Genomic DNA, 22,288 nt, shown 5'->3' on the forward strand with positions numbered 1-22,288 from the left:
ACTGAATTAGATGAATGGGTAAAATATAAAAAATTACGAAGTGGCATGACAAGGGTAATGAAGTGTGCTCGCCACAGGCAAATATGTGAGTATTTGGAGGGGAATGTCAAATGTATTAGGACCTTTTTTCTACAGTTCATTCAAAGCTTTTTTTCCAGAAAGGTTTTCTCTCTCCCTCCTCAATGAAAGTCTTGTGAGAATTCTATTAGCTTCAGAAAATCCCTCTAATTTCTTGTTGCCAGATATATACCTGTATACGCAAGAATAAATTAATTATTCCAAACAAGTCCAGTGCTAGACAAGTAGCAAGTAAAAATAGCACAACTTGCACATTCTTACTAAGAGCTAGCTCAGCAGTCAGCGGCACTGCCTGAATGGTCAACTATAAAAGCTCCTGTTATGCAGTAACCTGATTTGACTGTTTCCTCTCCCAAAATGTCCTATTTAAGCGACTTAGTATGTACAGGCAAGTCTCATATTTTGTGCATCTGAAAGTGTGTCAACACTGAAAGAGCAAGATCTGGGTAAATGTGAGCTACTGACAGCAGTAATGAGTCTCTCTGAGAGGAAATGGTGCACTCTTCCTGTCATCGTGGTTTCTCTTTCTCGATGGTGGAGGGGAAAGGAATGAGGAAAATAGAGACTCTGCCGCATTCAAAGGCAAGATCTTCCGATGGTGAGGCTTTCTTGCATTTTATCTGATGTCCGTATTTACAAACTTGAGCACATGTGGTTTCATAGAAATGTTCAGAAGGGAAGATAGAGGCGATGAGCAGCACATGCATGACCTGTTTTCTGCGGTGGTTGAGAAGGGCGTGCTGGATGCCAGGCCCATGGGGCAGCAGTGAGAGCCACGGCACACAGTTGGTGACACCGCCGGAGTTGTGGCAAGAAGCTGGCTGTGAGGCCACAGGATGCACATGCGTACATGAGCCCAGTCGCAGTCCAGCGGCAGCTAATTTCCTTGCTGTGTCATTTGCAGACCAGTTTCAAGTGACACACAAGATAGCATTCTTCTATACACATAACAATTACTGCCCCATCCATATAGCATTTTGAACATTTTCTGTGATAAACAGTGCTAGATATTTTTTTTTATTTTCTACTATCAACATTTTAATTTTCACCCCTAAAAAGCATGCACAGTTCCACACAGAGGTGTAATCTCTGCGTGACTGTTTACAATTCCAGTGTTATACCCTTTCTTATCTGTTCACTTTGGCTAATGTGGCTTGATGATTTCACTCTGTGTTTTCCCTTTTCAATTGTATACATCAGATAGCAGATATTCATACTTCCCTTCCGTCATGTGACACATTTTCATAATGCAGAGTGACAACGTGGCAGACTTACATTTGCAAAGAATTAGCCTTCATCTACTTTACAGCATTTCTTAGAAACTAGCACTAATACTAATTTTTACAGTATAAATTAGGGAATGCAAGGTATGGGCGGTACTGTGCTTGCAAATATTAAATTCTATGCATTACATTTCTGCAGATAGTCAGTACTCGCTCAATTAGTCTGAAGATTCATTTGTTATTTGAGGCTAATTCTATTTCTGAAACAGCCTCCTTAAAGCTGTATTATCTGCTTCATCTCTGCTAGCCTGCTATCTCTGATATGACTGATGCTTTGGAAGATGTTGCCGTGAAAGAAGAGTACGCATGCAACAGTGTACTTCAAAGCTAACAAACTGCCATCCATCATCTCTTTTACAGTATGTGCTGGTATAAACAATGGGGAAATCGGAGGCTTAGTGAGGTTGCATTGAGAAGTGGTGAATCAGAGTTTCATTGAAAATTTGTTGAGGGTGCTAGGCTATAATATTAAAGGTATTCAATGTTCCAGATAAATGTATATGTAGCTTTCTGTAAAGAGCTTAGGTATTTTAACTCTACTTACTTCAGCTCAAGGTGAGTGCTTTCAAACTCCTCAAAACTGCAGTAGGCAACCACTTGAATGTTAAAGGCCTTGATACCCTTAAAAACCTGAACCCCAGTTCCTGATGACCAGTAGATTTAGCCTGTCAGCTCAACTCAGTCTTGAGTACAGCACTGTATGAGTGTTACCTACCTACCCACTAAAACTAGGTCATTACCAACCATCTGAACAGTAACTCAGAAGTAATGAATGAGAAATATCCCTCTTGGCCTGTATTTGAAGTCATGACATAGAGATAAAAAGCTAACTATGCCATTATAACCATCCTAACCCTCCAGTCTTACCATCCTTTGTAGCTCTAATTAAGCATGCAAAAAAATAAATATCTTCCTGACAGTCTTTCCTCAGGCTTGGTATGAGTGATCTGACAACGTCCAGAAAACTGCCATGAAAAGATGTCATGAAACAATTTTTCATTCTAAGAGCTATTTTTTTTATTCTAAATAGATATTATTTTTTAATTTCAAGAAAATGTAGCAACATTCTAAGCTAGGATCCATGTGTCTGAAACTACAGCAAAGCCTACACACTCCAGTTACAATAAATAAATTTTTTTAAAGTTTACTAGTAATATTTTTTTTTAAGACAGAAGAATTTGTGCTTTTAAGATTGTATCAGTGAAAGATCTAGCAAGCTGAAGTGCTTTCCTTTTCCATTCCAACTAAATCATACACTATTTGGGGTAGAAATTTGGCAGGGAACTCTTGTTGGATTATCCCTACATTGTGGCTGGACTGATTTCTTTATCCTTTTTTGATAGATGGATGTCTAGCCGAGCCCTGAATATCTTCAGTGGTGCTGATTCCAAAGCTTCATTTGGCAGCTGGTTTCCTTGGCTATATGAGTCCTTATGTTTATAAACTTTTCCCTGATACATAATCCTAATTTTCCCCTCACAGTTCTTAGGGCCACTTTTTTTTTTCTCTCTTTCTTTCTTTTCTTTCTTTCTTTATTGTTAACTAATGAGAATAATCAAATATTGTCTCTCCTTCATTTCCTTTCCATTGTGGACAATAAGAGGTCACTTTAAACTTCCTGGAATTAACGTGATTAATTCGCTCAACATCATACCGTGGGTCTTATTTTGCAAGCCTACCATCACTTTTCTTAAGTCTTAGCTCAAGACTTAGGCAACTTTTTTTAAACAAAATATCTAAAACCAGTTACAGTACTTCAGCACATAACCATAAATGACCATAAAAAAGAATAAAGTTTTCCCTTCTCATTACGTATATTTCCATGGATTATGCTGTACAAATGGGTACATTAGCTGATTGTGTGGATGTTTCATCAGACTAGAAAATGTAAGAGTTTGTAGAGCTGAAAAACATCAGTGCTGCAAAAAGAATGACGCTGATCATTGAGACAACAGTTGGAGAGAGTAATTCTAATCAGCAAAGAAATGAAATAGTAGATCAGTATCAGTGCTAAATCCCACTGAATTGGGAGGCTGGTGTCTCTGTAACCACTACAAGACAGTTAAACAGTGTCAGGGAAGGAGAGATTTATTTTAGAGGGAGTAAAGACAATGTGAGAAAAGGAGCAGTGGGATGCGAATTAGCACTTTGAAAAGCTGCTGAAAAGGAGACATTTTTAGGAGCTGAAGAAGGGCCTAAAAATGGCTAAAGAGTCTGGGGGAGATGTTTGTACATTGGGAAATTACAGAAGATTATGTTAGCCATGCAGCGCCAAGCTGTACCACTCAGCAACAGTTCATGGGTGAGGACCCTGGGAGGAAGGAGGCTGAACTATATCCCAAATGCAGAGAAAGGTGAAGTAAGCCAAGTCCTGTCTTTCTTCCAAACAATTCCTACCTGCTAGCAGTTTCTTCCTTGGTATGTGCAGAGTTTTGTGCATTCCCTCCCAAGGTGCTCAGGCATGGTCCTTGGCACAGTATAGCACATCTTTTCTGGATAAATTCCGTTAGGTGCATTAGAACAGAGACATTCTTTGGTGGACCTAGCCCTGGGATGGATTTTCACAAAATCATCATTGAATCAAAAGTACGAAGTATCTGATAGCTTCTGACAATTCCACTAAACATCTATTTGTCCTAAGTGCCCCGACTGGTCATTGAAGCTCCGTGGATCAGACAACAGGATGTGTGAATGCACACGGAAAGACGGATCACGATGGTATGACCCTGGGAGTCTTTTCTATTAACAGGATGAACACTTCGTTCAGACTGTGTTTGCTCAAGCTTCCGGACACATCTCATTCTCATCAAACATGCTCATATGACTAGCGGGAGCTGTACCAGAGTGTCATTAATCTAATTTGCCAAGGCATTCTCACACTACTAATCTGGCATGCATCATTCTAGTTACCATGTAATCATTTACATTTTGTCAGTAGTTACAGTACCAAACATGCCAAGACTATTCAAATATTTTTGACCATTTCTCTAGTTCTGTTCCAACCATGAAAAGTAACTCAGCCAATTCCAATTATAAAAGAACTGCTTCATCTGGGCATTCATCGCTTGTAGTGACACTTAAACAAGTTGCTTTAGAGTAGGAGTGTCATGGCCACTGAGTAGAAAACTCACAACAGCCTCCAGGCTGACCCAGTTTGCCAGGTAGCTTTTAGCCACTATACCATTTCCTCTGAGCTGTGAACCCTTTAACCTCTGCATGTGCAGCCACATCAGTGTGTTCAAGGAACACTTATTTCTGCATCTCTCTGACCCCTATCATCAAGCTGAGGATTACCAAGTTCTGCTTTTCACTATAGGACTATTGCTTTTAGGACGTGGGAAATGTGGTTCCTTTTTTAAATAAAGGAAGTCTGAGTAATTCTGTAAAGCCACGAAGACCATACTCTGCATACACGTTTATTCCAACACCTGACATCATTTCAGAAGTTCTGATGTCCAAAATGACCTTATTAGAATCACAAAGCTCTTAAGCAACCACCTAGGGGAATTGTTTTCCTGACACTGAGAACAAAATTCCCCAAATCAGAATACTGCACTTGAAAGTTTTCTTGAGACTATAAGAATTTGTTGTGCCTCCATCTGCTCAATAATTTGCTGCTAAGCATTACTACTGTATACAAACGATCTGGCAGCATTTGTTCCAGGTTGAAGAGCCACTAGATTTGGTCTGACATTGAGAAAAGTTCTGCCTTGCTGGAATACCTGGTTTTGCATTTAGGTTTGCATCTTCCACTGGCTTGCTGTAGGATGCCACATACCTAGTTCACTCTCTGGAGCCTGCAACTGCAGTCTTTGATAGGAGTAGACAGACAGGCCTGCTCTCTGGTGGAACAGTTCCCATTGATGTGCAGTCTAGAGAAATGCCACTTGGAAATCATTCCTGCATAAAATGTTTTCATGGCCATTAGGACAACTAGCAAGGCAGCCAGGAGACCTCAAGCTCTTGGGCTGCTGCTGACACCAGTTACCATTCAGGTCCTACCCCTTTCAGCCAGTGCCAGAACACTGAAGCACGGGCCAGAGTAAGCTCACTGGAGTTCGACAAAAACAAAAATTGAGCACAGTGACCTTGAGGAAGCAACTGGGGACTATCTGCATAGCTGTGGCCAACCCTCTGGCCATACAAGCTACCAACCTTCCAAAGGAACAAGGTACCCACTACGCACCTTAGGAAGCCAACAGATGTATAGGAGATTCAGGATCAATTAGCAGGAGGAGATAATCAGCTCGCCACTGGTCCATAGACAGATGTGTAGATCCTGAACCTGTCAGGCCCAGGGACAACCTAGCAGTATCAATTTCAGCAGCAGACACGGGTGCTGTTCCTCACTTACTGACCAGGACACCTTGCTGGGGAGGCTTACAGTGCTCTTCAGCTAGGATAGCCAATCCTCTGGTCCTACTGAGTCACTTATAGCTTATGGTCTGGTATCTGAACAGCACTTGCTCCTACTTCCATATCATATTTAAGGGCAGGGAGGGTTTTAAAGCCAGAATCCCGTATTAAACAAAGTGAGTACCGTCAGTGCTTTTTGAGGTTCAGCGACCTTGCCACCTCCAGACCAAACCAGTTAAAAACGATGACATTTCAGGCATGAGCTGCTTTTTTGATATGGCTTTGAGGACAATGGAAGGTACATTTTTAGATGGATGAAAGGAGAAGAACCGGGCCAACTAAACTAATTACCTGGATACTTCCTAGTACAGCTCAGGAGAATCAAGTTCTAATCTGAATGAAGTGCCAGGCAGACTAGAAACCTTGTTATATGAATACTTACATAAAGTCACTAATTAAAATGAAAGCAATTGCTAACACTTTAAATTTACAAAGCTCTCTATAGCTGGGATTTTAACAGAAGTTAGTCTAAACATAACTCTGACCATTCAAGTCTGTGGTAAAACTACTGACAACTGCAGAAGCAGGCGGAGACCTCAGAAACTTTTTTTAAAGAATTTTTATACGCACACCTCACTGTTTTAAAGCATTTTGCAAGCACATACACCTCAGAGGTTTTATATAGCTGGTGAGTAAGCTAAAACATATGAGGAAGAAATAATTTACTCTAAGCCACAGAAGAAATCTGTGTCAGAGCTAGAAGTTGGACTCAGAACTGTTGATATCCTGCTCTTCTCTGTGGCATGGGAAAGTCTTCTCACTGAGCTTTTCAAGTCCACAGGGCAGAAACAATACTATCAGTGAGTTAAAGCTGTCTGAGTTGTTTATGAAGAAAAGTAGCCATGATGATACCTGTAGCTCTACAGTTTTCATTTCCTTATTATAAAACAGAAGATAGTTCTTACTTAAAAGCACCCATTCCAGCTTAGGCTGAGTTTAAGTGCTTAATGCAGTTTAAATAGAGAGCATAGGAATTTAAAAAAACCTAACATGTTTTATCAGATCCTTTCAGCTGTCATGGTTACGTTTTTCAGGGAAAAATATAATCAATAGACATGACAGAAGCATACAGAAAACATTTCAAGTTTCCTTCCTATTTTGTCTTCTAGAAATCAGGAAGAAAACCAGATTCTTCTTCCTGAAATACTTACATTCCCCCTGAAAAAAAAATAGAGTATGTATAACTACACAGCTGATTTTCAGCATGTGACCTCTGATAAATGTCAGTTCTTTGGGAAAATGAAGAAACGGTGTTTAAAATAATAATTAAAAAAAAATACAACAAAGAAAAACAGAAATTAGACAGTGACAAAACAGCATTGAGGCAGATTTCAGGAAATATATTTTCTTTTCCAGTGTTACATTCCAAGGTATTTTTAAATCACAGATATTGAAAACAGATTCCCATACAATTCTTAATCAGTTACAGTAGCCACCAGGGTTAGTCATTCCTAACATGTGGCAAAAAATATAATATTTCTAACTCAAGCCATATCATGCTGGTATTTTACCAGCATTCCTCATGCTATTGTTACAATTCCACTAGTTTCACAGCATTTGATTCTTTCCGAATGTAAGGACATAGTATCTCCCTTTCTGATATTAACAGCAAGCAGTATAATCATAATAGCCATGGCTCTTTTCATCCCACTGTCTCAAGATGCTTTGATCCTTATCCCTGATTTTGTAGATGAAGAGACTGCCACTCGGAATCATGAGGTGACTCTCTGGAGTCAGCCAGCAGTAAGCTTGCTGTAGGGCCTGGATTGGAAAACTCAGCACTTCCCAAACTTTAAAGAGCCTATCTGCTCTCACACATAAAAGACGCTTCTAATTGCCTCCCCCCAATCTGCACCACAGCAATGCTGGTCTTGTGCATCTCCGGGGCAGCATGGCTTCCTCCCTCTGAAATTGGGATCCCAACCCACCAGTCACAGCTAGTACACAGCTCTGTAATCGCTTGGAGGCAACATTCTCTGGGGTGGATCCCTGAACAGGGGTGACTCTCCCCCACAGAGGCCAGGGAGAGAGATGCCCCATTGGAAAGCTGATGCCGTGGTCCTTCTGCTGCCACATGGGGCTGTGCCCCCGGAGAGAAAGGGGCACAGGGAGGCACAACCCGAGGTGGGTGCTCCGGCACACAATCCATGACCCACCACAGCTGACATGTGTCACATGCCAGTCCTTACCCCTCTGATTTGTATCAGATTCAGATGTTAGGAATCCACATGCACTAGGGTGGCACATTAAGTTTTTTACAAAAAAAAAAAAAAACAACAGAGAGACTATTACTCATCTACAACACACTCATAATTAGTGAAACTTGCTGTTTCTATAAAACACATTAAAACAAATCACATTAACAAAACCTATCTCATTTCAGAAGCAACTTGTATCCAATATTTAATATTTTAAAACCCATTAAGCACTTCATTTAACAATGGAGTAACTAGAAAATTCTGAGACAAAAGCTATAAAAAGAGACATGAACTATTCATTGAATGGTGATGGAAAGAGATTCAGAAAGAAATCTTGAAAAGCTTGCTGCAAAGCTATATCAACATTTTTAAGAGAAACCATTCCTCGCTAGCTATTATAAAACAAAGCAAAGTTCCATATAAAAGTTCAAAACAAGAGTTGCTGTCATTAATGCAGAATACTTCAGAAGAAGCTGCAAAAGCCTGAAGATGTGCCATCTGCAACACTGGATGGGGTTTCTGTTCTCCATCAACAGTGCTAAGAGTACCAAGTGACATATCACACATTTCCCCACAAATTCAGTTTGGGCATGACCAAGCATGATTATAAAACTGGACAGGAAAGACAGAGATGGGTAAAAGACATGAAACCTGGAAAAGCTGGATAATTATGTTTCAAAATCAACATATTATTTTTACACACACAAAAATATTTTAGTTGAGTTTTTAATTTAATTTCAAGTTAACCTGTATCTGTTTGTTTGGGTTTTTTCTACAATATCAGTTTTTCTTAAATTCCCTGCGGTTAGAGGGAAGAAAAAACAACCTACCACCTGACCAACGGCAGGGAAAGGCTCATTCCCAGACACTCAGGGATGGTTATCTGCCTCCTGCATAAAATACAATACAGTGGCTAGCAAAGTACTGCTGACTTATCTGATGCAAATGCTGCAGGCAAGTTAAACATTTTGAAATAACCTTCTTGCCTTACAACAGTTATTAATGCACTTCAAATTCAAATTTTACTTTTCCTAAGCCGGAACAGGAGTTCCTAGAGAGCATGCCATGTACCTGAGTGAAAGTTGTCAGTTTTATTTATATTAAAAATATATTTTAAAATTGAAATGCTAGATTTAAAATTAAACATTTGATTAGGATGATCTAATACTTGCTTAACTTCACCACCACAGTCACAAATACAATTACAATAATTTGGCATCTCTTTTTCATGTATTGTCTAAGAAATGTACAGAAATTAAACTAACCCTAAACCAACAGTGCCCACTGCCCTTCCAAAACCACTGATGTCCAAGCTCAGTGCATTTGTTTTCTTGCAAGGACGTCAGCAGTATATTTAGCACCAGAGTGGAAATAGGGGAGGTTAGACTAAAAGACTCATATTACATATTGCAGGTCTCATATTCCCACTCTTGTGCTCCTCCTGGATTTATGGCCCGCTCATTTCATGGTTTCTTTTTAAGCATTTTGACAGACAATTGCTTCCCTGCCTAAAACTCAATAACACCTTTAGGATGATATACTAGATGCGCAGAGGAAGCCTTCCCCAGAAAGTGATACTATTTTTCCAAAAGAAAGTGGTTGGGGTTTGTTTGTTTGTTTGTTTTGAAGTCACAACAAACAGATGAAGCAGCAAGTGAAAGGGGAATTCACTGTATATGCAATAAATGCGATCATTTCTGCTGCATATATTCAACTGAATTGTTATAGAGTTACTCTGCATGGGAGCAGGTGATGCCTTAGACACATACAGAGTTAAATATAGAGATGCTGTTGAGATACAAAAAGCTGAGATATTGCTGCTGACCACAGAGAGCAAATTACAATTAAGTACACACCTTTCTGGGAAGTTTGCCAAGGAAAAACCAGGGAGAGGCAGTCGTCACTACTGCATTGCCTATGCTAGGGAAAAATGGAGATCTAGTTGCTGTAACTCTTAGCAGCAGAGCAATTGCACTCAGAATACAAAGCAAATCAGCACTAATGAGATAAATCAGTAAACCAGCTCTGAGAAGGAGTTCAAAGCACAAAAGTCAAAATGCTTCAGCACTGTCTGCATTATCAGCTTAGCGCTGGGGCGACTGCACCATTGCTGGCTGTTGCTGTAGCATGGTGTTATTTTTTGCACCAAACCAGCTTCACAGACTAAAGACAGAAAAGAAGGGAAAAAACTTCAGAAGAAACCAGGGAGATTGTAGAAGCAAAAAAAAGGTTTGAGTAGCACTTTTGCCTTTGACAAGAGGGTACCAAGGAGAACTGAAACCATGGAGATACAGAGATAACAGCAGAACACAATCAAGAATATTCATATAGGGCTGACTTTCTTCAGCAGGCAAAGGAAAGAGGAAAAGGTAACAACACTGGCCACAGCATAGCCCATAATGAGAAAAAGGTGAAAAGGATCCCAGCCTACCACTCCCTGTAATGGACTCGAAATGGAGATTTAGTCTACTAGGGAACACAAATTGAGAAGGAGGACAACCGCAAAAGCTGATGGGAGCAGGAAGACATAATATCCTACATCCTTTCAGTAATTCTTTGCTCCCTTACAGAGAAAGGATCTGATCCAGCAAGAAACAGACTATTCTGACTTTTCAGTCAGGTCAAGATATCTTCAGAAGTTTTCTACCAGTCTTTGCTGGTAATACATGATACTGATGCTTCTGTACTTGAGATTCAGAGGCAAAGTGGCTGTCACCCACAGCCTGCGCATGGTCAGCAGCATTGACATATATCTGCCATCCTAACTGTGGTAGCATCTAAACAGAGAGGGGCTCTTCAGCACCAATCTCTCCTGTACCCTGGCAAGCAACTTCTCTCCACATGCTTTCCTGGTTGGATGGTTTTGTTCTGCATCCAGTGTTAGCTCCAGTTCTCCTCTCTATCACCTTGGTTGTTACAAGATGTCTTTTCTGTTATTTCTCATTACCTTTTAGATGTGCAAAGTTATCATTTACTAAACACCACAAGTTAGACTCCCCTCTACATAATTCCTAAGTATATATTTGTGCTTACCCCTGGAACAAAGAGCCTTTACTGTGTTGGGGTTTTTTTTTCTGTGTGAGAAAAATCCCTTTTGGTGTGAAAAGAAAACACTCAGAGTTTCATCTTGTGTGATTTCCTGAGATCCCCAGTAAGTAAAGAGCATTTATACTACTGTCTCTCAGCCTCTCTCAGGGCTGGGCATCCAGGCTGTACCCAACCATAGCTAATCTGAAAAATTTTCACAAGGTACAAAACAATACAGATGCAAAAGCCCAATTTCAAGCATCATATTTCTGTATGAGTTAGTAGTTCTCTCCTTTGTCATTTTGGGAGTGATGAGTTGAACCTATGGGCCCTCTCTTCGGAGATTTCCCTTTCCTGTTCCACCCTCTACCAAAATGCTGGCGGCAGCACTTCACAGGGGTCTGTGGTGCAAAGAAAACAATGTCACGGGCATACTACAGAAGCCACTCATTCATTAGAGCAAGGTCTCCTTTTAACTCAAATACTGTTTGATAATGAAAAAATGTTTGGGACCCAGAATTTACTTAACAACATAAACCAGTATTTCCATGTGGTTTCTATAAATTCTCAATCCAGGAACAACATTCAAGGGTTTAATTGCACAAAATGCAACATCACCAGCCTCTCACTCTCGATGACCTGTATTAACACTGAGTCTCAAATCACCTGCAAAAACAATACCACAGTGAAAAAGTAATCAGTCCTGACCTTAGTGCACATTTGTCTGCGTGGTATTATCACAGAGTTCAGAAATTTGAACCATCTCATAAATAAAGAAGGCATTAAAACCATTTGGAAGCACCCGAAGTACACGAGGAAGCTTGTGCTTGGCTGCTCTCGAGCAGTAACCCTTTCCATGAGTCCTTTGCCAGTCTGACCATGCACAAGGCTGCAGGACTGAAGCAGAAACTGATTAAAATACACATGGGCACGTGTGCGTGCGTTTATATGTATACACACACATTTCTACGCGCTAAGGAAAGAAAGGGTGCAGGGAGGACTTTGAAAAAGCTTTTATGCAGGGCAAGCTTAAGGAAGTCAGGGACAACTGCTCTCAGTAAACTGATCTGAGATTAAGAAAAAAAGGAAATGGTCCCCTTTGATGGAGTTTAGAATAGGTACAGCTGCATTGTGCAGGAACAGGAACTTGATAATAAAAACACTCTGATGTGGCATTTACCCCAAAACATCAGTGAGTAAAAATAAATACACATCCACAGAGCTTAGGCTATTCTAGTGCAGTTTAAATCACTTCAGAGCATCACAAGAAGATCTGGGATGTACTGGAAATCAGGCTTCTAGCGGTTATTTAGGGTTGCTGCAACAAGTTACTGGACATTTCTGTCATTTAGGTAGTTGTGTATAATGTGAGTGGGAGGCAGCATCTGTGGGCAGCAAAGTTCTGCAGTAGGAACCAGTTATTTAAAGAAAATTAGTGCCCCGAGCCAAGACCTATGTCATACGCATTCTTTGTTGGCATCTCTTTTGCTTATTAAGGCAGTTTGCAGGGATTGCTACTGTCCTACAGTCACACCAACTGAAGTCCTCTTGGTCTTACTCATTTGGGCTACTTTTTTCTAGTCCAGTACAGCTGTCAGTCAGGGTGCAATCTCTTTGAGAGCAACAAATGAGCCAGATGCATAGTTCAATGGCCAGACACTTCAAGGCATAACAAGCTAGTGAAGCGAGCTAATTTTGCTTGCAAAAGAATTAGCCTTTATTAGCCACTAATACTACTTTTTGCCCTGCGTAGCCCTTTAACCAGCTGCAGCTCCATTGACATCACATTTTGGAAAGATTACTAGTGGCGCGTCTGGTTACGGAAAGCTTAGAGGGCTTTCTAGAGCAGCTACTGCTTCCTAGGACAGCAGAAGAATGAATTTAAATTACTACACCGCAGGCATTCATAGGGGGTAAATCTTGCCATTTAGACCTCAAATTCTGCAAGGCATTTTTGCCTGTGTCTAATTTTTATCATACATTTATCACATGTATTGATATGGAGTATAAGGCATGCATATTAGTAATTTAATGAATTGAGGCCAGAGCTGATGGAAAACATGTACAGAATTGTAAATATACATATTTTATATATGTGTGTGTATATAGTCATATAAACACATATATATAAAAATATATATGTCATCATGTTTAGTCCTGGTTTTGGAGACAGTGATGGAATCATCGCTACTTCACATTTTGTATCTTCTCCATTTCTGCAGAACTGAGGACAGTCAATAGCCTAGCTGCACTCACAGAATCTAATTTCAGATATATTTTGTATGAATCACTGTGGTTTACAAACCCTGGCTAAACCCAGTGTCATTACATCTTTTCCTATGGCAGTGGAGACTGCAGTGATACCTTACAACTTAGTGATACTGCTGTGGATCAAAAACCACAAATTAACCTGCTGATCTAGAGGATTAGACAAAAGACCAAATCTACTTTAATCAGCTATAGCACTTCCTACACAGAAAAACAGTAGAAGCTCTTAAGATCCTAACCAGCTGAGTACAGGCAAGCTCGCTTGATTTCAATCAAAGGGTTCAAAGTCCAAGTAAAGAGTAAAATTATTTTTTTACTCTGAATAACACTTAAAGAAACAAAGTACAAGGAAGCTGCAGAGGTTGCAATGCTGAGAGGGAGAAGAAAAAAAATCTCGAAAAAATAATAGTGCATTAAACAAACCACTTGCAAGTTTTCATTAACCATAGTCTAGCTTTGAAGAAGAGGGGGAACGGCAAGCATCATGGGCTCTCAGTCAAGCTACTTAGGTGGGGAACTCAAACCAGTTGCATTTTTTAGTAACTATAAGCACAAAAAAGACACATGAAGGCAACTGATGCCTGAAAGTAGAAAAAAAGGACAGTAAAGGAAAGGCAGGAAAATAACCTCACTTTCAGAGTTGCCTACCTCAAAAAAACCAGGGTATGGGCCCCTGCTCACTGGGACATCCCTCAGTCACTGAAAGCAATAGCCCTGCTATTTCAAGAAGGATGGCATCACCATGCCGCTCCTGTAGCAACAAGAAGTCTCCCAACAGATGGGCTACAGTTCCAGTCTCATGTGACATCTTTCGGTTTGGGGTTTTTTTCCAGTCTAATAAGAAAGGAGTAGGTCCTGAAAGGAGGTGTTTCTGCTGGAATCTAACAGTAATAAAGTACAGCAGCAATTAATGTGTTCTGGTACATCTGGGATGCTCAACACACTTTAAACCCAAACTGAGTAAAAAGAACAAAGGAGGTTGAATTACTTCCATTAACATAAGTGATATTTTCTGTGGATCAGATGTATGGCTAGCAGCGTTTCTAACATCAACTTTTCATCATTTAGAAAACTGTAAGGAAGACATCCCTGGGACCAAACTGGAAATTCTGATGGACCTATCTCAGTATGGAGCAGCTGAAACATGGAATTAAACCATGTTTAAGCATTCATGGGTAGGATGTATGAAAAAATGGGAGCACTTTCTCACCAAAGGCATAACTGAGCAGAGGGAGCTAATACAACCAGACTCCAGGCTGTACCAATAGAAATAATAAATATATACCCCTTTGGACAGGATGAGGAGTGGTGTTCTCCCTCCTTCTGTCACATGCCAGCATGGTTTTAATAAGAAAACCGTGGGTAGACATCTTATCAGTGGTTGCAACAAAGAGCTTTTGTCTTTGCCTTTCCTTCTGATCAGGTTCTGCAAAGTCTACCATAACAGATTCTCACCCTGGAAGTTATTAATGAATGCAGTTGCAATCACCCTGTTTTTATGACTAGACTGGACAAATTCCTACACAGCATGTAAAAGGGTAGCTCTTAAACATTTCTCTTGGATGGTATAGGAAAAAGAAAGAATCCAGAAAACAAAATCCCAAACATGGAAATGCAATTCCTCTCCCATCTTAGCAACACCAATTCTCCTCAGCAGTGCCACAAGCAACACCTACTTTTGCATTTTTACTTCACTTCTGACCACAGAAATACCAGCATGAATGCAGGGCTGGTCTTATAACTAGCTAATTGCTTATACCACCCAAGGCAAATCTAAACAGCACAGCAGCTCGTCTGCAGCTCTGCTGCTCCCATTATGCTTGGTACCACGTACAGAAAGAAACCAAAATATTTTAGAAAGGACATCTGCGGCAGAGTAGCAGGTACAGATTCCCATCAACTCCAGTGAAGCTGGCTAAGATCATAATGAAAAAGGAAAACATCCTTTTAGGAAAAGCAAAGCAACAAACCCAGTAACATGGTTAAAACTAAAGTGAAGACAAATAACACTTCCTACCGGTGCAACACACCTACAACAGAGGGGAGCAGTAGAGAAGCAGGGAGGCCACACTGATACCATGCCCAAGGCAAAGACTGGCCCTGAGAAATATTTGCCATGTACCACAGTCAAAATAAGTGTCATCTGCACCGTGTGATGCTGCCAGGGATACTGACAGCCTCAGCAAGTTTCTGGATTTGATGCATCAGGCATTGAGTTGCCGTTGACCCACATGGAAAGGACAAACCTGAAAGGAGGGATTATGATTGGCACAGGCAACTTGGATTAAATCTGTATGATGGTAAAAATCAGGCTCAGATTTTTGCTTATATTTCCTCTCCCTCCCTCCCCCCAGCTCTCGTGATTCAAGAGTAGAGAACAATGTCAGATCTCACACAGAGTCAGCACAGCATGGGACAGGGAGTCTGCGCTAAAGCGATTTTATGGATATATGCTTTCAGACAAAATCAAAACTTCCCCAGCACTGCAGACCTTCTGGTTCCAAGGCTTTCCCAACTTCTGGGGGTTATTGGTGGTTACCTAAGGACTTATTTTAAGGAATAACTGGAAAATTGCAGTAGTCTGGAGCTGTCACAAACAGCCAGTCACAACCTAATGTGGGACGCGGCACTGCTGGGCACCCAGGCGGCCTGGGAGCATAGAGGCCCTGCAACAGGGGCTGGAGCAACAAGGGCGATTTTGCAGTCCCCTTACACCTCATGCAGTCAGCTCCTGGCCACAGAAAGCACACGGTTGTGCTTAAATTGGGGATTTATTTTGGGGTGAGGAGGGGATTGCCGTTACATGAAATCTCTGTAGAGAGGGATCTTCCCTGCTACCTCCCCCAGGAAATGAGTGTTTGGAGTTAATTTGTCCCAGGTCATACTAGCAGAGCAGCTTGGCTATCAGCTGCAAGGACGTTTCAGGGACATAACAGATTAGAAAATACTGAAGTGTGATGATTATTCAGCAAGTGTACTCTCCAGTCACCACAACCATCACCTCTGGCTTACCAGCCAGAAATTTTGAGTCGCGAAAACGGAGGCTGTTGAGTAGCGAGCCACATGTGCTCATCTCCAGCCCACCAAACCACCTACCGTGGCACAGCTGGAGTGCAGCGCTGGGGCACCTTAACTTTCAGTAAGGCATGTCGGTCAGAGACTTCTGTATCGCGTTCATCGTGTATTATCCCAATACTTATGCGATGCAGGCTGTTTCATAAATTGTTCATTAAGGGGTTTTGGCAATGGTTTTGTGTTGCAAGGCTTCTTTTTATATCCCTTGCTGCCTCTTTCAGGCCCTATCCACCCATTCCTTGCAACTATTAATAAAGTACCCCTTCCTCCAGCTGTGAGAGCAGGCTGGTTTTAAGCTATTGTTGCACTTTTAACAATTAAGGGTTCACAGCTTATGCTTCACTATTTTCTTTCCTTGAATCCAAAGTGCATTTTTAAAGGAGCTATGTCAGCTGACATCTAGTCCTAAAAATAGGCATTTAAAAACCTAAAACCTATAGAAATGCTTCCAGGACTTTTTTTTTAACTCAATGCCAGTATTTCTTTTAAATGAACTTTCTTCTGCAACCCGAACAGTATTACTCTGCATTAACAAGAAAGAATTTGAGGGAAAAGCTAACCCTAAGCCAACTATCCTGACAGCACCCATGCTCACGCTGTCCCTTTTAAAAAGCCTGTCCTCTTGCTGCCCCTGCATTGGGGGGCAGCAAGAGATTCACCCATACAATGGACAGGAAGATGGAATACATGGGTTATATATGCATATTAATATAAATTCTGTAGCTTTTACATCTATGCCCCATATGGTACAGCCAGCACTGACCACTCCACCATCTTAGCAGAAGACCACATCTAAATCCTCGATAAAGTCCTAGGGCAGTTAGGAGCTTGCAGAAGTGCAGAGTCAGGGTGCTGTCACACTTTGCTTCCTTTAGCCTGGATCGCAGTAGGCTACACATTCCAGGTTCCAGCACAGCAGTACCCAAATCTGCTTGCCCCAATTCAGAAAACCAACGATTGGACACCGAAACGGTGAAGAATGAATAAAGATTTCAATTGCATCCTTTTTGTCTTCTTTCATTTTTCTGTGCCATATCAATACAGCCCAAACACAGCTGTTTTAGAAGGTGTGTGCTCTGCACTCCTTTAAAGCCACCCTTCTCTAAAATTTCTCAGGTTTGGACCCTTAAAAAATGGAGGCGCTCAAAATAAACCATCACTTTGAAAATCTTGGCCTATATCCCAGTAAGGAGTGAATCCAGTCACGTACACAACAGCCTTCAAACTACACAAAAATTAAGCATTAGAATAGTAAAACCACAACAAGCAATATGGAAACAAAAAACTCCGTATGATGCAGCAGCTAAGATCACGTGGCTCTCGCTTATCTATTCAAATCACAATTGATCTCTACTTGGTTTGTTAGTCCTCGCCATCAAGCAGAACTCCATCAACTTTCTGTTCCTTGAAAAGCAACCAAAACACAGTTTCTATGTCATCAAGTTTAAAATATGTGCAGTCAGAGCCAATACTCTGTGTTACGTTTTACCTGTGCTGTTTCCTCTTCCTTACTGAATGCCCGACATGAAGAAGTCCCAGATTTCCCTTATTGACTGCTGCCATTTCTGTCTTTTTTCAGTTGACCCCATCTTTGAGAGGAGTTGTTACCCTGCAGTTCTGATGTTGGTTTTGATTTACTGAGAACGTAAAGCTGTACAAAAGGTATATACTTGATTAGTATTCTTCTTCTTTTGTCTATGCATACTCATTCACAAAATCAAAACGCATGGCCAGAAGTAACAGGAAGCATCAGTTCTTGAACAATAAAACCACTGAAAGAAAAAGTTTTACAAGCCAGCTCTGGTCCGCAGACCACAATGTAAAAGCTGTTAGATTAAATTATTTTCATTGTCTAGGGTGGAAAAAGGAAGAAGAAAAAGAAAGCAAGAAAGAAAGCAAGCAAGCAGGCAAGCAAGCAGGCAAGCAAGAAAGCAAGAATCCCTGTACATCACTACCATAATAAGAGCTGAAAAAAAGATGGCAATTTAATCCTATAAAATACTTCAGTATTCAACATTTTTTTCCTAAACTGGGAAGAATATGTAGATATACATTTTTTTTCTTTTTTTTTTTTTAAAAAGAATTTCCAGTAAGAAATAAAACTTTGATGTTACTTTGGGGAAGAAATTCCAATTTTTAGTATTCATGAATTGAAAAATTTTGTTTCAGTTTGCTGGGCTCTTCTCCTATTTCTCTCATGAAAGCCACAGGAGTGACTGCATCCCTCTTCCATAGGATAACAACTGCCGTAATGTACCAAGCTGCTCAAAGAGAACTAGAATTCTGCTGCTTAGTGGCACATACCAGTCTGCAAGCAAGCTCAGACTAGCAAAGAGACTGGGAGCAGTAAGCATGCAAACTATAAATTGATAAAGAAATCACAAAAGGGAAATGCAGAATTTACTCAAAACTAAATAGTCTTAAAATGGAAGGCTCCATATTTTTTTCTGAAAGAAAAATAAAACAACACAAAGTTAAAAAATTAAAATTTTTTTTTTTCTCATAATACGTTAATTTTTCAGAAGTTGCAGTATAACGTCATCATGATGGCAGATCCCTGCCCTGTCTGGATTTGTCCCTTTGAATCCCCGGTATTTCCTATTCCCTAAAAGACAATTCAAAATCCCCTTTGAATTTGAGGTAAAAAGCAGGTTAGGGCACAAGTGGTAGAGAAGCTACAGTAACTTTTTCTTCAGGTCTAGGCAGGAAATTCTCCATGTCAGGGGAGAATACAAAGCTTGGGCTTCTGAACACATGGGTATCACACTGCTATTGTAATACAGGGAAGCAGGTTAGTTTGCTAGTTAAAATATACATAACTAGCCAACATGTCTCCTAACTTCTTTTCCAAGCTCTGCCACTGACCTACTGTAGCCTTACAGAAGTCATTTTGGCTATATTTGAAAGGTCGAATAGATACCTATTTTCCTCCACAAGATGCATTAAGACATAACTCATGTCTATGCAACACTGTAGAGATCCACAGTCAGAAATGGACTAGGGAAATGGAAAGTGGAAACAAACATAAAAAATGTATATTTGATGCCGTTCTCTAACCCTCTGTTTGACTGAATAACACGCCCTTCCTCCGGTAGCTGTATCAAGTGGCTCTTGTCGCACGCTGTACTTCTGTCACATTGGAATTGCTTTTCTCCAGCATGATTTAACACTATTTTATTTTTAAAGTAATTTTTTTTAAAATAGATAAAACAAACTCATGAGAGAAGCTTTCAAAATAAATATTCCTCTTGGGTTTCCTCAGGTATTTTCTTCATACAGACCAGATTGCTGCACTCCCCCACTTAACACAGGAACTGAAGAGAAGGACAAGAGAGGAGACAGCTTAACACGCTTGAAATGCCCACGGTTGCCTCCAACAACCTGGAGGCCCGTCCAGGCTCAGCACCGCTTTGTTTTATACTTGGGTGAAAATGCTGCTTGAGGCTGGGCAGGCAACAAGCTTCACAAGCCCAAACCACAGATGGCACACTTGCCTTCACCGTACAATCCACCAGGGGTTGAAATCTGGGAGACACCATTTGGAAGAGCCCACAATGTCACTTCCGAAGCACAAGCTGTGTTGTCCATGGGCAAAAGGCAGGCAGGGTCTCTGGGTGCCAACCCACAAAAGGAGCCTGTATGCATGAGAGCTCTTATCACTGGCAGGCTCTAGGGCTCGCACAGTCAGAGCGATGAAGCCCAAAATACATATATATGCAGAACAAGCCGCAAACTTTCCACCCTGGTGAAAGCACAATGAGGAAAATCTTTCCGACAGATTCACAGCTGGTTTCAATCTACAGCCTAAGCATATCTAATGGGCTGCGTTTATCAGAGAAGCTCTCAGAGGGTTCTGGCTGCTACCAAGGGCAGTTTGCCACTGTGCAGACCCCTCAACAAAAGTCAGAGAGGACACTAAAAAACCCTACTTGCACCTTTATTAATCCATTCCAGCTCCTAAGATCTTACTGCAGTTACTGTAGCTGCCCTATTAAAGTATCAGAAAAACGCAAGGCATACCCCCTCAAGAATCTTATTTCTTCTTATATTGCTCTCAGAGTTAAATTAAAGGATTCCACACATGAACAGAGAAAGTAACACCTGGTCTCAAGCGCTCCTGGGTGAAACTCTGACTTCTCTAGAGATGGGAGAAGTTTTTCTGTTAGGAGAGGTTACGAGAAGCTACCGCGTTCAGTAAAAGCAGGACCTTTACCTTCTCTTACAGCGCACGCTACTCACTAAAAGAGAAAACGTTCCAAACCCCACATCCATTTTCGAAGATTTGCACGCTAGGGACTTGTTGAGAAGTTATTGTCTGCATGTCATGTAGTAAGTAAAAAGTACTTCAAATACACATGACTTTATTTTTCCCCTCAGTGGTTTACAGATTTGTCCTGGGACAATAGAAGTTTACAGGGAAGGGGGAGATGTCTGTGATTAAGGCAGCTTTCAGCTCTTCTTCCTACAGATACCCCGTGGATATTGCTGTATTCTCCAGAATCTAAGCTTCCACTTAAAAAACAATGAAGTTCCTAGCCCATCTGGGTTTGCGGAAGCAGAATGTAAACAGATGTACTGTTGACTTATTTTAGAAGCTATAGCAAGCCAGACTGAAACAATAGCACTGAGAAATGTCAACTGCTCCCATTCATCTCAGTGGGGTGGGGTGTTAACTTTGAAGCCTAATTGTGACCACTTTAAAGCCAACCTTTTAACCATTTCACTGCTATTGCCACACCAGAAACTCCAAAGTAATGAACTTACCCAGCCTCTATATTTGTATGCATTACCCTGAGATTTTCCATTCACTTGAAAAGGACGCTGCATTACAATCGAGCTCGTTTGAATATTCTTTCACTTAAGAAGTTAGCTGAATTGTTCACTACTGTCTTTCAAAATTAGGGTCAAAAGAAAGTCAAGGGTGAAAGGTTAGCTTCATTGTTGGTGCTCTCCAAAGTGCAACACGTGGGATTTCATGCTCTCCGCTTTGATCAGGGTGCAATGGCAGTTCGTTTCAATAAACTGACAAACAGCTACACACAAACCTGAAAATAATTACTATTCAAATAACACAGCACCATCAGTTAGGAGTGAAAAAAAAAAAAAAAGTCCTGATGGCATGGTAACACGTACATGCAAGAATAAAAAAAGGGGAAAGAGAGGGGGAAAGGGCCTTCCTTTTCAAGAACTTGTGACTCTCGTTCCTTTAAATCTAAGGCGCATCGAGCCTGGCTCTGAGCATTACAGAAAAAACACCTGTCTGAAGGTGTTTTACGTCCAGTTTCCAAGAAGTTGAAGCATTCTTCATCAGTAGCTGCTCCCGAGTCAATATGTGAGTTTTCCTCTGGGACAACTGTTGAAGACTAGCAGCTCTACACACGTGTTTTTGTAAACGTGACTTCAGATGCTGTGGGAACTCATAGTTGAAAATTAGTGGGGCGAGTTACTCTAGCTCATGTTTCTGAGCATTCAGAAGCCTACTGGCATGGAGCTAGACCCTGGGTCCCAGAAGCAGCAGTGCTGCAGAGCACAGAAGAAACGCACTGGCCCGCTTTGGTGAGGTGGGTCGCAGACACCCCCTCCACTGCAGGACCTTTCTGCAACATCTGCCATCGTGTCTGCCACGGGTGGCATAGGACTGCTGCAGAAAAATACATGCATTATGTTAGTGACTCTTCCCAGCTCCCATTCCTATGGTCACACCTGTACTGATGATCCAGCCACAAGCCTTTTTACTTGCCATTTTCTTCCCAACATCACACATACCAGGCCGAGAAGTCAACACTAACAACACCATGACACTACTCTGGCCATCACTAGTACTGTTCTGTTAGGTACCTTAACTAGATAATGCTGACATGTCTCAAGATGCCCAGCTACAGCCACCAGCTCAGTGGGAGTGAAATAGGAAAGTGAGTATCATCCAAGTCAGCTACATGGCAG

The 22,288-nt window shown here is 41.0% G+C and overlaps 1 long non-coding RNA gene across 4 annotated transcripts in view; it reads right to left on the reverse strand.

Moving 5' to 3' along the window:
- The window catches only part of LOC118452561, a 59,198-nt gene that overhangs the window by 19,500 nt on the left and 17,410 nt on the right, over positions 1–22,288 (reverse strand). Inside the window, exons 1-3 of one of the 4 annotated variants that reach the window (XR_004842372.1) lie at positions 18,460–20,256; positions 17,835–17,996; positions 3,759–3,909 (exon numbers count right to left, since the gene is read on the reverse strand). The exons of the other annotated variants lie outside the window; for them this stretch is intronic. This is a non-coding gene — a long non-coding RNA (uncharacterized LOC118452561). Of the gene's footprint in view, positions 1–3,758; positions 3,910–17,834; positions 17,997–18,459; positions 20,257–22,288 lie in introns of those variants that run through there. 4 annotated transcript variants of the gene reach the window in all.

The sequence above is a fragment of the Egretta garzetta genome, unplaced genomic scaffold, assembly GCF_000687185.1.
Source record: "Egretta garzetta isolate BGI_Z169 unplaced genomic scaffold, ASM68718v1 scaffold166, whole genome shotgun sequence".
Lineage (NCBI taxonomy): Eukaryota > Metazoa > Chordata > Aves > Pelecaniformes > Ardeidae > Egretta > Egretta garzetta.